This window comes from Pleurodeles waltl, chromosome 6, assembly GCF_031143425.1.
Source record: "Pleurodeles waltl isolate 20211129_DDA chromosome 6, aPleWal1.hap1.20221129, whole genome shotgun sequence".
Classification (NCBI taxonomy): Eukaryota; Metazoa; Chordata; class Amphibia; order Caudata; family Salamandridae; genus Pleurodeles; species Pleurodeles waltl.
The window spans coordinates 1,686,467,518-1,686,480,741 of NC_090445.1; the positions used below are offsets into that span (position 1 = coordinate 1,686,467,518).

Sequence of the window (13,224 nt, forward strand, 5' to 3'; positions counted from 1 at the left end):
CCAAGTTAGTAAAGTTGTATGGCTCATAATACAATCCTTACTTGTGCCTTGCTTTCAGCCTCGAAAAAGCTTGCAGGCTTCAGCAAAGCGAAAGATATAATGGCAAATCTTCAAGTTCTAAGTAACCAGAACCAGAGATGAATATTTGAAATTAGAAATAAATTAACAAAATCTTTTAAATACAACAGTGATGCCTAAACAAAGGGCCTGATTATGAGTTTAGCAGTCCTAGGGCAGCCAAACTCGCGGTGGCAGTCGGACTGCCGCAATCCTGGAGGTCTGACCGCCAGATTACGAGCCTGACGGTCCGACCACCAAGAGACCGCCACCATGGCCAGGATCAGGGTCCCGATGGGTTGGCGGCAGTCGAAGTCGCCACGGCAGTGCTGAGTTTGGCACCGCTATGCTGATAATGACTTCCCTTTCCACCAGCCTTGTCATGGCGGGATCCCCGCCATGAAAAGGCTGGCAGAAAGGCAGTGCGTGGGGCCAGAGGGGGACCCCTGCACTGCCCATAACCATGTCATGGGCAGTGCAGAGGCCCCCCTGCCAACACCCTCAGAATCCGCACTGTCTGCTATGCGGACAGTGTGTATTCCAAGGGTGTTGTGTGTGACTGCATTGGCCTCGGCTCCCTAAGATAAATTATAAATACAACTAATTTAGTTACAAAATAGTAGTGTTGTCAGCATTCTAAAAGTGGCATCTCCCACAACAGTACTGTGAGGCCTGGGCTCTGTACATTGACATATCAGCAAGAGAGGGTATTAAAGTGCCTACTCCACTCATCTGATTTTGAAATAATTGGCACTGCCCTATCCTGGGGCCTGTGCAATTACTGCGCCTTTGTCACCGTCACAGGAAGCACAGAGGTACAGACCAAAGGGTGAGGCGTGCCCCGAAATAACTCCTTACACCATGCCTCGACATGGGACTCCACTTGGTGGCCCACAGACCTTGGACCCATGCCTTGCTCGCAAGCAGAAACCCCTGAAACATCATAGACCGCAAACTGAACAAAACCGCCAAGGTCAACCACAGTGGCCCTGTCCTGCTTCAACACCCTATGGATTGTGAAGAAAATCTTCAAGAGGCTAACATACAACACCAGGAAAATTATCACCCAAGTTCTCATCACCAGCAGATCAAACTACGGGAACATACTGTAAGTAGGGATAATCAACTAGCTCACAAGAAGACTGCAAACCGTCCAAAACGCAGCAGCCAAATTAAACCTCAACCTCCCACGCCCAGCCCCCATCACACCACAACTTAGGGAACTCTACTGACTCCTGATCACAAGTGTGCACACCTCAAACTCCTCACCCACATCTACAAAGCACACCACAATACAGGCCCAGCCTACCTGACCAGCCACATTAATTCCACCAACCTGGCAGACACCTCTGCTCTGTCGATCTCTCACTAGGACACACCCCACGCATACACAAAAGCAGAGTAGGGGGGCTCAGACCTGGCCCATGAAGCCTGGAATGACCTTCCACAACACATCAGAGCCTCCGTCTCCCTTCTTGACTTTTCGCAAGAAGCTGAAGACCTGGCTCCTCATGTGAGCTCTCCTGGAGCTGGTCGGCTACTGAGCACCTGGATACCCTCAAGGGTGATTAGAACACTATAAAAACACTCATAACATCAGCTTGTACATCCAACTCCCGCAAGAAGGTGGTCTGCACCGGTGCAATCATTACGTCTTTATATTGGGTACAGGAAGTGCAAAGAAGCCGATGGAAAGGCTGGGAGTGGTGTGGGTAGACCTGAAGTACTTGCTCTAAGGATGCTCTGAATGGCACTCAAGCAGACAATTACTAGTTGGACCACTTGCTGTTAATGCCACCAGGGAGTGTAACATCTGGGAGCTGAATTAGTATTTTAACTAAATAACATAGGAAGCGCATTAAATCTCACCCTTGCCGGATTGCCAGTGGCTTCTGCTTGGGAATGCAGCTGCAATGAAGTGGGCACCTCTGAGGTGCTGCAAGAGCCATATTTACACAGTCAGTCTAGTGTTGAACTTTATCGTCTCCGCGTAATGGGCCCTCCACAAGGCGATGTAATTGTTTGTTTGATAAAGGTCAGATTGAACAACAGCGCCGTCGCCCCCGGACACCAAGTCAGCCTAGCGATTTCAGGTTTTCCGATCGAGACGTCTTAATATTACCCCTGTGAGAGCTGAGCAGCAGCCATGGGAGAGTGGGGGCAGGACTCAATTAAATTACCTGTGGAGCCGGAAAGGGAGCTTTTCTGTCCAAATGAACTGGAAGGATGTGTACTAACAGAACAGTCACATATTTCTGCCCAGACTGCACCATCTCGCTTCATATTTCCCGTGTCTTCAAAGCAGAGATTGTAATTGTATTTATATAGCGCTTACTACCCCTGACGAGGTGTTGAGGCACTTTTTGGCAAGTAGCACTGTACCCCGGAACCCAAAAGCATTAGTGGTGGATTAGTATAGGGAAATAAGAGTACAGTATTAGTTTTTGTATAGGGAGGTATGAGTTAAATTGAGTAGAGGACATGAGAGTTTGTTAGTTGGTTGGAATAGAATAATGGAGGGCTAGAGGAGTGAAGAATCCAGAAGTGTTAATTGGGAGATCATAGTAGCAAGTATAATATAAAGATCAGACCCTTGACAACTGATACACTTTTCCCAATGAACCAAAAAGAGAGATGGCCATTTTTGGGTCGAAGTGTACCAGACAACTTTGCTGTCTGGTTTGCTAACGACATCTTGAGGACATTTGGAAAGCTTCTCTGGGATCTGTGACTGGGGTAAGTGTTTGAAAAGTTTCAACACTCCATCCATCATTTTATTTTGTGTTGTGATGTTGCCTTTGTGTGCCCTAAAAGACTAGGGTATACCAAGACGTAGGCCCCTTGCTCACTGTTCCACTAGAATCAAGCTAGCCTGGCTGATGAAGGGTGATACCCTGAAACTGGTCCCAGGATGCTTGTTTCCTGTCTGGGAAGACCTGGTCTGGCAGTTCGGGGTGCACTGTTCCCATGGGGAACGAGGTCAAGACTGATTTGCATATGGCTGGGTCCAAACTGGGGGGACGTGGCGAGCAAAATAACAGTGGATCAAACCCAGATCTGTGACTGGGGATGATTGTTTGAAAAGTTTCAACACTCCGTCCATCATTTTATTTTGTGTTGTGATGTTGCCTTGTGCGTCCTAAGTGACTAGGGTATGCCCAGACATGGGTCCCTTGCTCACTGTGCTACTGGATTCAAGCTAGCCTGGCGATGAAGGGTGATAACCTGAACCCAAGATGCTTGTTTCCTGTCCATGGAGGACCTGGCCTGACAGTTTGGGCTGGACTGTTCCCATTGGGAACTGGGTCAAGACTGATTTGCATATGGCTGGATTCAAACTGGGGTGACGTACCCAGATCTGTGACTGGGGGAGAGTCCACACCATGCATACTTCACTTTCACCCACTCCACTCTACTCTGCACATCACTCCACATAACTGCAGGCTATTCTGCACCAATCCACACTTCGCCACTCCATTCCACATCACTCCACACTGCGTCACTGCACTCTCTACTCTTCTCTACCGTATGCCAACACACTCTACCCCACACTATTCTACTATGCACCACTGCACTCTTTGCCACTTCAATCTACACCACCCTATGCCACTCTACTTTGCAACACTGACTCTATGCCACTGCACTCTATGAAAATGCACTATAATCTGTACCACTCCACTCTATGCCAGTGCACTCTATGGCAATCCACTCTATGGTACTCTAATCTATTCTGCACAGTACACAGCTCTATTCCATGCCACTCTACTCTACAGTGCACCACTTCACTCTACTTTGGAACAATTTATTCTCCGTCACTGCACTCAGCACCACTACATTTGGCACCACTGCACCCTACTCTGAGCCGCTGACCTGTACTTTGTACAACTGCACTGTTCGCCAATGCACTGTACACCACTTTTCTCGAAACCAATGCACTCTACGCCAATCTACTGTGCGCCACTATACTCTGAAATGCTATACGCCACTGCGCAAAATGCCACTGCACTCTGTCACTGCACTCTACGCCACTCTACTCTGCACCACTCTATGCCACTGAACTCCACGTCCAAGCACTCTATGTCACTTCACCATACACCACTGCACACTATGACAGTCTACTCCGCAACACTGCAGTCTCTGCCCCTGCAATCTATGCCACTGCAACACTCCACACCACTCTATACTAGAGCACTCTATGCCACTACAATGGGTATCAATCCACTCGACACCATTGCCTGCACCACACTACTCTACACCAATCTTTGCCACTGTACAACACTGCACTCTTCACCACTGCGCTCTACACCACTCTTCTCTGCATCACTGCACTCTACTCTGTACCACTCTACACCACTGTACAGCACTCTACACCAATGCAATGTATGCCAATCCACGTTACTCTGCATTACTCTACTCTATGCCAATCCACTCTGAACCACTATAATCTACCCTGAACCACTGCACTCTATGCCACTGCACTCTACTCTAAAACAATCTACTCTATGCCACTGCAATCCACCCGGAGCCACGCCACTCCACTCTATTCTGCACTTGACGCCTATGCACTCTAGACCATTTTACTCAAAACGAATACACTCTACGCCAATCATCTCTGCACCACTGCACTGTACACCACTATATTCCATTGCACTGTCACTTTCATCTACAACACTGCATTGTACACCACTGCACTCTACAACACTCTACACTGTCACACACCATAGCACTGCATTCTATGCCACTACACTTTACACCACTACTCTCTATGCCACTTTAATCTACTGTGCCCCACTGTATTCTATGACAGTGCATTCTACACCACTTCACTCTACGCCTCTGTACTCTACTCTGCACCACGCTACTCTGTGCCAATGCACTCTATCACACTCTGTTGTGCACTATTGCACTCTTCGTCACTGCACTCTACAGAACTCCAGTCTAGGCCACTCCACTCCTCTCTGCACTACTCCGCTCTACACCACTCCACTCTGCAACAGTGCATTCTATGCCACTGCACTCTATGCCAATGCACTCTACCCTGCACTGCTCCACACCACTCTACTCCACTCTGCAACACCCCACTTTACACTACTCTATTCTCCACTACTCTATGCCACTGTGCTCTAAGCCACTACTCTATGCCGCTGAACTCAACCTGCACCACTCCACTCTACTCTGAAACAATCTACTCTACGCCTCTGTACTTCACTCTGAACCACTCCACACCACTACATTCTAAGCTGTGCCACACTTCTCTACACCAATGCTCTCTACACCGCTCTACTCTAAACCACTGCACTCTATGCCTATGCACTCAACACTATTTTACTCAAAACCAAACTCTAAGCATTTATTCTGCACCACTGCAATCTAAGCCACTATACTTTACTCTCCAGCACTCTATGCCACATCAGGCTATGCCACGCTACACAATAGCACTCTACATCACTATACTCTACACCACTCTGTTCTACACCACTCTACTCTATGCCATTCTACTCAGCAAGACTGCACTCTCTGCCACTGAACCGTACCACTGCACACTACACTACTCTAAAGTGCTCTACGTCACTGCATTCTACACTACTCTGCACCACTGTACTCTAGCCAATGCTCTCTCCACCACTTTACTCTGGGGCACTCAACTCTACTGCCCTATAAGTCAATGCACTCTATGCCAATCTACCTTGCATTATTCCACTCTTCCCTGCACCACTTCACTCCATGCTGCTTCAGTCTACTCTGCACCACTTCATTCTACGCCACTGCAATCTACTCTATACCTCTTTATTGTACGCCATTTCACTTGAGGCCACCGTATTCCACGCTATGACACTCCACAACGCTGCGCTCGATGATACTCCACTGTATGACGCTCTACTTCATTAAACTACTCCACTCTACAACACTTTACCCCACTTTATGCACTCTACAACACTACTCCACTATACGCCCCTCTACACAACTCCCTCTATGCCACTCCATGTCACTCTTTTCTAGTCTACAACCACTACTCAACTTTAGGCCACTACTCCATTCTACGCCACTCTATGCTACTCCACTCTATGCCATTCCACTATACGAAAATCTACTCTGTTCTACGCCACTCTACAACACTCTATTCTTCACTACACAACACCTTCTATGCCAGTCCACCCTGCTCTACACCACTCCATGACACCACTCCATACCACTCCACTCCGACACTCTACTCAGCTATACTCCACTCTGCGGCCTTCCACTCTACAAGACTCTACTCACTCCACGCCACTCTATAACACTCCACTTCACTCCACTCCACTCTACTCTACGCCACTCTATGCCACTCCATAATACTTCACTCTACTCCATTTTATGACACTCCACGCCACTTGTCTTCACTCCACTAACCTTTAGTCATGCTGAACAGCAGCCATGCTGGTGTACAATATGGCAAAACATATTGGCAAAGCCTACAGCTCTTCGAAGGCAAGATCTATTGGCTTTACCAATGCCTGTTCTCGCTTGTCACCAAAACCAAATCAAGCCTACTATCTTGAGCATTAGCTTCCCCACAAAGCAACCATTAGGCATACAGTCATGTAATAACCATGCAAACACAATAAATCTCTCCTGAGGTTCCAACAAACATTGTCACAGTTCGGTTCTACCCCCAGGGATTGTCAGAGGAATTAACAACACAAGTACCTTAGCTTAATCGAGTAATCTGTGAGATTGCATGAAACGAAGTAGCCATATACAGGCTTCAACCCAAAGGGCCTCATTACGAGTGTGGCAGTCTGGACTGCTACGGATGCGGTGGTCTGACCGCCACATAACCCTGGCGGTTGAACCGCCAGGGAAACGCCAGCTTCCAAGATCCTGGGAGAGATCCTAATCCGCCAGGGCAGCCCTGCGTGCAGAGCTGCCCTGGGGATTACAACCTCATTCTACGCCAGCCTTTTCATGAAAAGGCTGGCAGAGAACAGGTGCAGGGGGCCACAGGGGGGCCCCAGCACTGCCCATGCCGAGTGCAGGCAGGCAGTAAACATTGTGACGGTGCTGGGCAGGAGGGTCCCTGCACCGCCCATGCCAAGCGCATGGGCAGCACCATCACAATGTTCACTGTCTGCTTTGTAGACAGTGAACTTTGTGAGGGTGCTGGTGCATCCTGCTGGCTATTGCATTGCCGCCGGCTCGATTAAGAGGCAGAGACAATGCTGTAGCCTGTTTTCTGCCTGCCGACCTAGTGAGAAACTCGTAATGACTCTGGCAGGAAGGTCGCTGCGTAGCCGGCAGCCACGCTGTCTGGAGTCAGCCTCGCGCTGACGGTTGGACCGCCTCACTCTAGTCGGTCCGACCGCCACATTACGACGCATTCGTGACCACCAGGGGACCGGCATCCCCGCCAGGAACATGGTTCCCGAAAGGCTAACAGCGGTTGGAGTTGCGGTCAGTCAAGAGGCACTGAGTTCAGCGCCACTGCACTGATCACAAGTCCAGTTTCCGACAGCTTTTCATAGCGGGAAGCCCGCCATGAAACAGCTGGCAGAAAGCCAGTGCCAAGGGCCACGCAGTAGCCCCTGTATTGCTCATGCCATGACATGGGCAGTGCTGGGGCCCCCCCTGCCCAGTACCCCTGGAATGTGCACTGTCTGCAACGATATTGGACTTGGCTCTGAGACCAATACCGTAGCACTGTTCTCGCCAGGCTGGCCTGCGGGAACGTCATAATCTGATGTTCACGCCGGTCAGCCCAGTGGGAACATCGTAACACACCTGGGGGGGGGAGGCCGCTGGTACGACGGAAGCCTCCTCCCAGTGAAACTGACGGTCTGCTCAGTCTGAACGCCAAAGTCGTAATGAGCCCCTAAATTATTCTCCTCCAGTTCCACCTAGGGTTAGAACTGAGAACTACCTCCAAAGGTGTCCACTAGAGCTTTATTTGTATGTATGTATGTATATAAGCTACCTGGGAGGCAAGTGAGAGCAGAAGTTCAAGCAAAAGCCCCTGGGTACACTGAGATTGCTTCTTTTTTTGAGCTGTAACAGGGTTGGGCATTTCTGATGTTGGTAGGGATGTGTCAGGAAGCAGGGCTGGAGGTACAACTCACCACTTAAGACTTGGCCAGTCCGAGGGAGCGTTATTTCCATGCTACTTGTGATGGGTCATCTCGGGGTAGAAGATGCTGGCAGGCCTTGCAGAGTATCGGCGCTGTATGGAGTGGAGCTTTACTTACATGGAGAACGCACTATATAACAGCGTCCAGATAGTTCCCAGGAGGTGATGAACTCTCAGGTAGTCTGGAAACGCAGCAGTCGTCTTGGATATCTGGGCATAACTTCCCTCATGACACACAGCATCTTTACTAGACAACCATGACGGAAAGCTTCTGCAGTAAGGACCTCTCTACGCGACCTAGGATTTCCTTTGTGAAGACCAGTCACTTAATTTCAAGTAGTTTGAAGGACACTGGGAATATAGAGAAGTATTCTTAAAGTTGAGCTGTGTATTTGGACTTGAACCGTGTAACATTAATATGAACTTTTCTAAGGACTGCAAGATTGTCGAATTTTACCTAAGGTTTATCCTGTAATGGGTCAGGACTATGTTGCTCATGTTGTCTGCACATACGTTAAAGCACAAAGTATTAAGAGTTCTAGTGACATTAGACACATTGTTAAGAAACTACAGAATATTAACCTCTTGCTAATTACTTTGCAGTGACACAAGAGAATATATTTTATAATTTGTAATAAATTGCTCATTTAATGTAGAAATTTTAATTGTTTATTTTGATTAATTGTGTACATTACTTTATTGATAACTAAACTACTTTTCATAATGTATTTTAATGGTTAATTAGATATGATGATTAATTATAAAAAGTTCTTGAATTATTTCATTCTTTTTGACTTTAAGCATTTAGTATTTTTTTTAATTATTTTGGGATTTTTGTATGTATTATTTTTTATTTCTTTGTGAAGAGCAGGAAGTGCTTTAAATAAATACATATATATATATATATATATATATATAGATAAATATTCAAGTTTTTAATTGGGAAATTAAGTTTTAAGTGATTATTTCTTCTAAATCAATTGTTTGGGTAAATGTTATGAATATCTGGTTGTTTACAAACATATTTAAGATTGTTTTTAATTATTTTGGTTATTTCGTACTTTAAGTTATATTATGTTCATATTTGTAACATTTTATTCATTTTTGGGGGGTGGATGCAAGGTACTCAAAGTGTTTTCTAATACATTTCATTAATTTTGACTGTGCTATTGGTTAATAGGATAAATGGTTAAATGCTATATTCATTTTGTATATTACGTCTTTCAATAATGTTACATTTAGTTTATTTTGGATGTTGGTAAATTTTGGTTCATTTGAATATTATTTGAAATTTAGAAATCTATATTTTGTAAAATATGTGGCATTTTTTAATTTCAAATTATCGTTTAAATTGGTGTGCATATATTATTTTAAGTATTTTATTATATCTTTCCATAATCTTAATATTAAATGTTGTGATTTTGTTTTTTATAGTTGATCATTATTGTATATATTTTCAAATTTTAATACATTCATTGAAACTATTTTATATGCTTTCCTTTTATATATAAGTTTAGTTTGGTTTATTGTATTTTAAAAATGAAATTAAGATTGGGAAAAGTAAATCTGAAACTTACAAAGGCCAACACTTTCTCTACTGCCGCTTAGGTTGGAATGGGACTAGTAAACCTTACTTTTACCAAGTCCAGATTATACCCTATTGTTAGTTAGGTTTGAATGGGAATAGTAATTCCAACCTGTCCAACATTTTCCATTTTGTTACTGAGGTTTGAGTGGGAATACTAAATCTGACCCATTCATAGTCCCAACCTTTCCCTGCTGTAGCATGGCTTGGAGTGGAAATAGTAAATTAGAATGTTTATTTTGTAATGCGTTTTAATTTTCATTTTAATAGAGTTTGCTATTTATTTAAATTTTTATGTCTAGTAAATTTGTAATTTTGCTTTGTTTTTTAAAGTTGTTTTTATTTTTACAAATGTTTGTAGGATTTATTTTACATTAGCTGTTTTGGATATTGGTCATCTATTATACTAATGTTTTTATTTTTAGTTTCTACTTTAGTATTTATTCTATAGCATATTTTTATTTTAAATGTATATTTTAATTTAAACTTCTTTTGGCGTAGTATGAATTTTAGTAGTGTATTTTTAATATAAGATTTAATTGATTAATAATTATGTAATTTTACTTTTTATATAACGTTTTAAATATTTATGTGTACATATAATGGTGTTTTTATTAATGTTAAATAATATGTATTACATATTTTAAATTTTTTCATATATTTATATGAAGCTTTACTATACTTATTTCTTTCTTTTTATATATTATAAGTAATATTTCTCCTACTTTATTTAAAATTATTACATTTAGTTTCAATTTCCTAAATGATATACGTCTTTTTTCCATGTAATATTTGTAAGTTAATTTTTTTAAGTTGTAACAATATTAAATACTTTACACTTTATACTCATATATGTAATATTGATATTTTAGTCCACTTTATTTTTAAATTCAGTATTTTTATATTTTACAATGTAAGTATGGAAAGTCGATATTTTTTCTCTATTTTTGTCCACAATATTTTTACTGTGATATTTCTGTATTGCAATTGTTTTCATATCGATAATATGTCAGCAGCGATACAGAGAAGTGTGGTGAACATATATTTACGATACTCATCTCGTATATGTTTAGTTTCATGTATTACAAGTTCCAAATCAAAGAACAGAGAGATGGCTACACAGAGATTTCTTTAAGATTTAACCATTCACTGTTACTGCTGGATGCAGGACTTTTATGAAAGTTCCCAAAGATCTCACTTTGTCATTAGATACCCTACCTTTTGCAGACACCAGTGCCAAACAGAAGGAGTGAAGAAGCCCAGTGTCCCTATTTACTCTCTTTGTCCCCACACCCCTTTTCCAGTTTCCCACCTGGCACTCACAACATTGTGTATTTAGTCATTGGTGGAGACGTTGAGAAAAGAAAAAGTGCATCACAGTGCACAATGTTAGTGTACTCTGAAAGGATGCTATTCCAGATCCTGGATGCATAGGTAGTTTTTTTTTGTTTTTGTCTTGTATTTGTTCATTAGTAGTCGTGAGATTGCCTTGCGTGAGCTGGTGGTGATATGGGCCAGGAGGAGGAGCTAATCTAGCTCTTGGTAAACTAAGTAAAATCATTAGGACACCCCCATTAGATCTGGTTAATTCTATGATCTTGCAAAGACCTACCCTCTATGGAAAAAGTTACTGGTCATCTACCAAATATGTCTCTTAGAGTCAGGGTCAGCCCAAACTGTAGTAACACTTTTGACAAAGTTCTGATCAGGGATAGCAGAGGACCATCTACAGATGCAGACAGGCATCCATCAGGGCAACAAGTTTGATGAAGATCAGGGAACTACATATGAGCCAAAGAGCACAACTTACAGTGTAAGTATTGCATTCACACCATAAGTTGGACATGTTGTCTGTGTTGCTGCAGGCATGGACACAAAAACAATCATCCCGCAGAGGCAATGAATACATCAAGTAGTTGTTCTGAACATCTGCAAGGATATGTGCCATAGTCGCACTCTTGAGTTCCTACAAGCGCCCGCGGGTTTGGATTGTGTAGATCTTTGATGGTGCAGAGCCTCTTACATGATGGTGCAAGCCCCTTTCTCAAAGGTAATTACAGCAACAATGCTTCCATTGACCAAGGTAGCACTGATTCTACTTTTTGTAAAAGAGGGAGCTTCCCCATCTCTTGCAGAAGGTCCAGGGATGCTGAATCTAGCACAGGTGGGCTAGATGAAGCTGGCTAGGTGAACTGTAGAGTTCATGAACAACACAACACCAAGAGGATCCATATACATCAATTGTCATAGATAGTTATGAAGGCAGAAAGAAAACCACTGAGGTTGAGCAAGACGTCTTTGCTACAAAGATTCTCACTCATCAACTTGCAGCTTTCCTCTACTCGGCATCCTTCAGAAAACAAACAGGCACTAGGTACAATAGCGGGGTGAGGTCTGTCATGGTGGGTCTAATACAAAGAGTGCTCCCAAATGCACCAATCCAGAGCAAGTTAAGAGTCACATTAAGGGAATGAAGCATGCATAACATCTCATGCAATAAACCAGCAACAATACACATAGATGTATGATGGTCATTGTGTTGTCTGTCTTGACTATCACTAAGGGGGACCTGAATTCTGGAAGGAGGGGGGTTTTAGGAATAGAAAAACTGTTTTGACCTCACTCCCACTAGGTCAAGTTTGGGTCAGTCCCAAAATGCAAAAGGATCTCAGGACCACCGCACCCCAATGTGGAATGAAGGGATTTTAGGGCAGAAGGTTTAGTTTCAAAATCATATTCTGACCGGTGCTCCCTTTCCTGGACCTTGGCAAATGCATCCAGCTGAACCAGAGTGCCAAGCACTTGTGGACAAATGGTTGCAAGAGCTGACTGCACACAGATTGTTGGTTTTGTTCTCATGAAAATCATTTGTCATTGGACACAGAAAAAAAGCCATGGCTTACAATTAGAAAAGCTGCTCTAAATGGAAATGTCACCCAGTGGTTGGCGCTTGGCACACAGAGACCAAAGTTCTAATAGATGCTTCCCCACCTATCAAAATTGATTGGGTGCCCTCTTAACTGCTTAATTAAGGAGATCGACTTTCTAAACCACATTACTGCAAATTTGGTGTCCGATAAAAAAAAAGACAGCTTTTTCCAGAAGACTACTTCCTTATTAACTACTGTTATGGCAAACAGAGAAGTCAAAGAGGATCATTGTGAAAGCCTATAAATTGACTCTCAGACCATTTAAACCCAAAGAAGCTGGCAACATGAATAAATTTGCTGATACCGCCCCAGTGTCAGACACTCTCCATTGTCTTCCAATCACTGCCATATTTCGATTACAGATCATTACCATCAATCGCAAAGACAAACAAGTTGTGGCTGCTATTCAATCAAAAGCAGGATTATCTTGTAGTATAAACCACTACACCAATTTATGTTGTCCAAACTCAGGGCCTCATTATGAGTTTGGTGGTCTCACCATGGGACCACCAAACTCACGGAGAGGACGCCACCGCCATGGCGGTGACGTT

General features: G+C 43.6%; 1 protein-coding gene across 3 annotated transcripts in view; it reads right to left on the reverse strand.

Moving 5' to 3' along the window:
• SCAI (suppressor of cancer cell invasion) overlaps positions 1-13,224 on the reverse strand; it is a 538,528-nt gene that overhangs the window by 282,397 nt on the left and 242,907 nt on the right. The window lies entirely within an intron of this gene.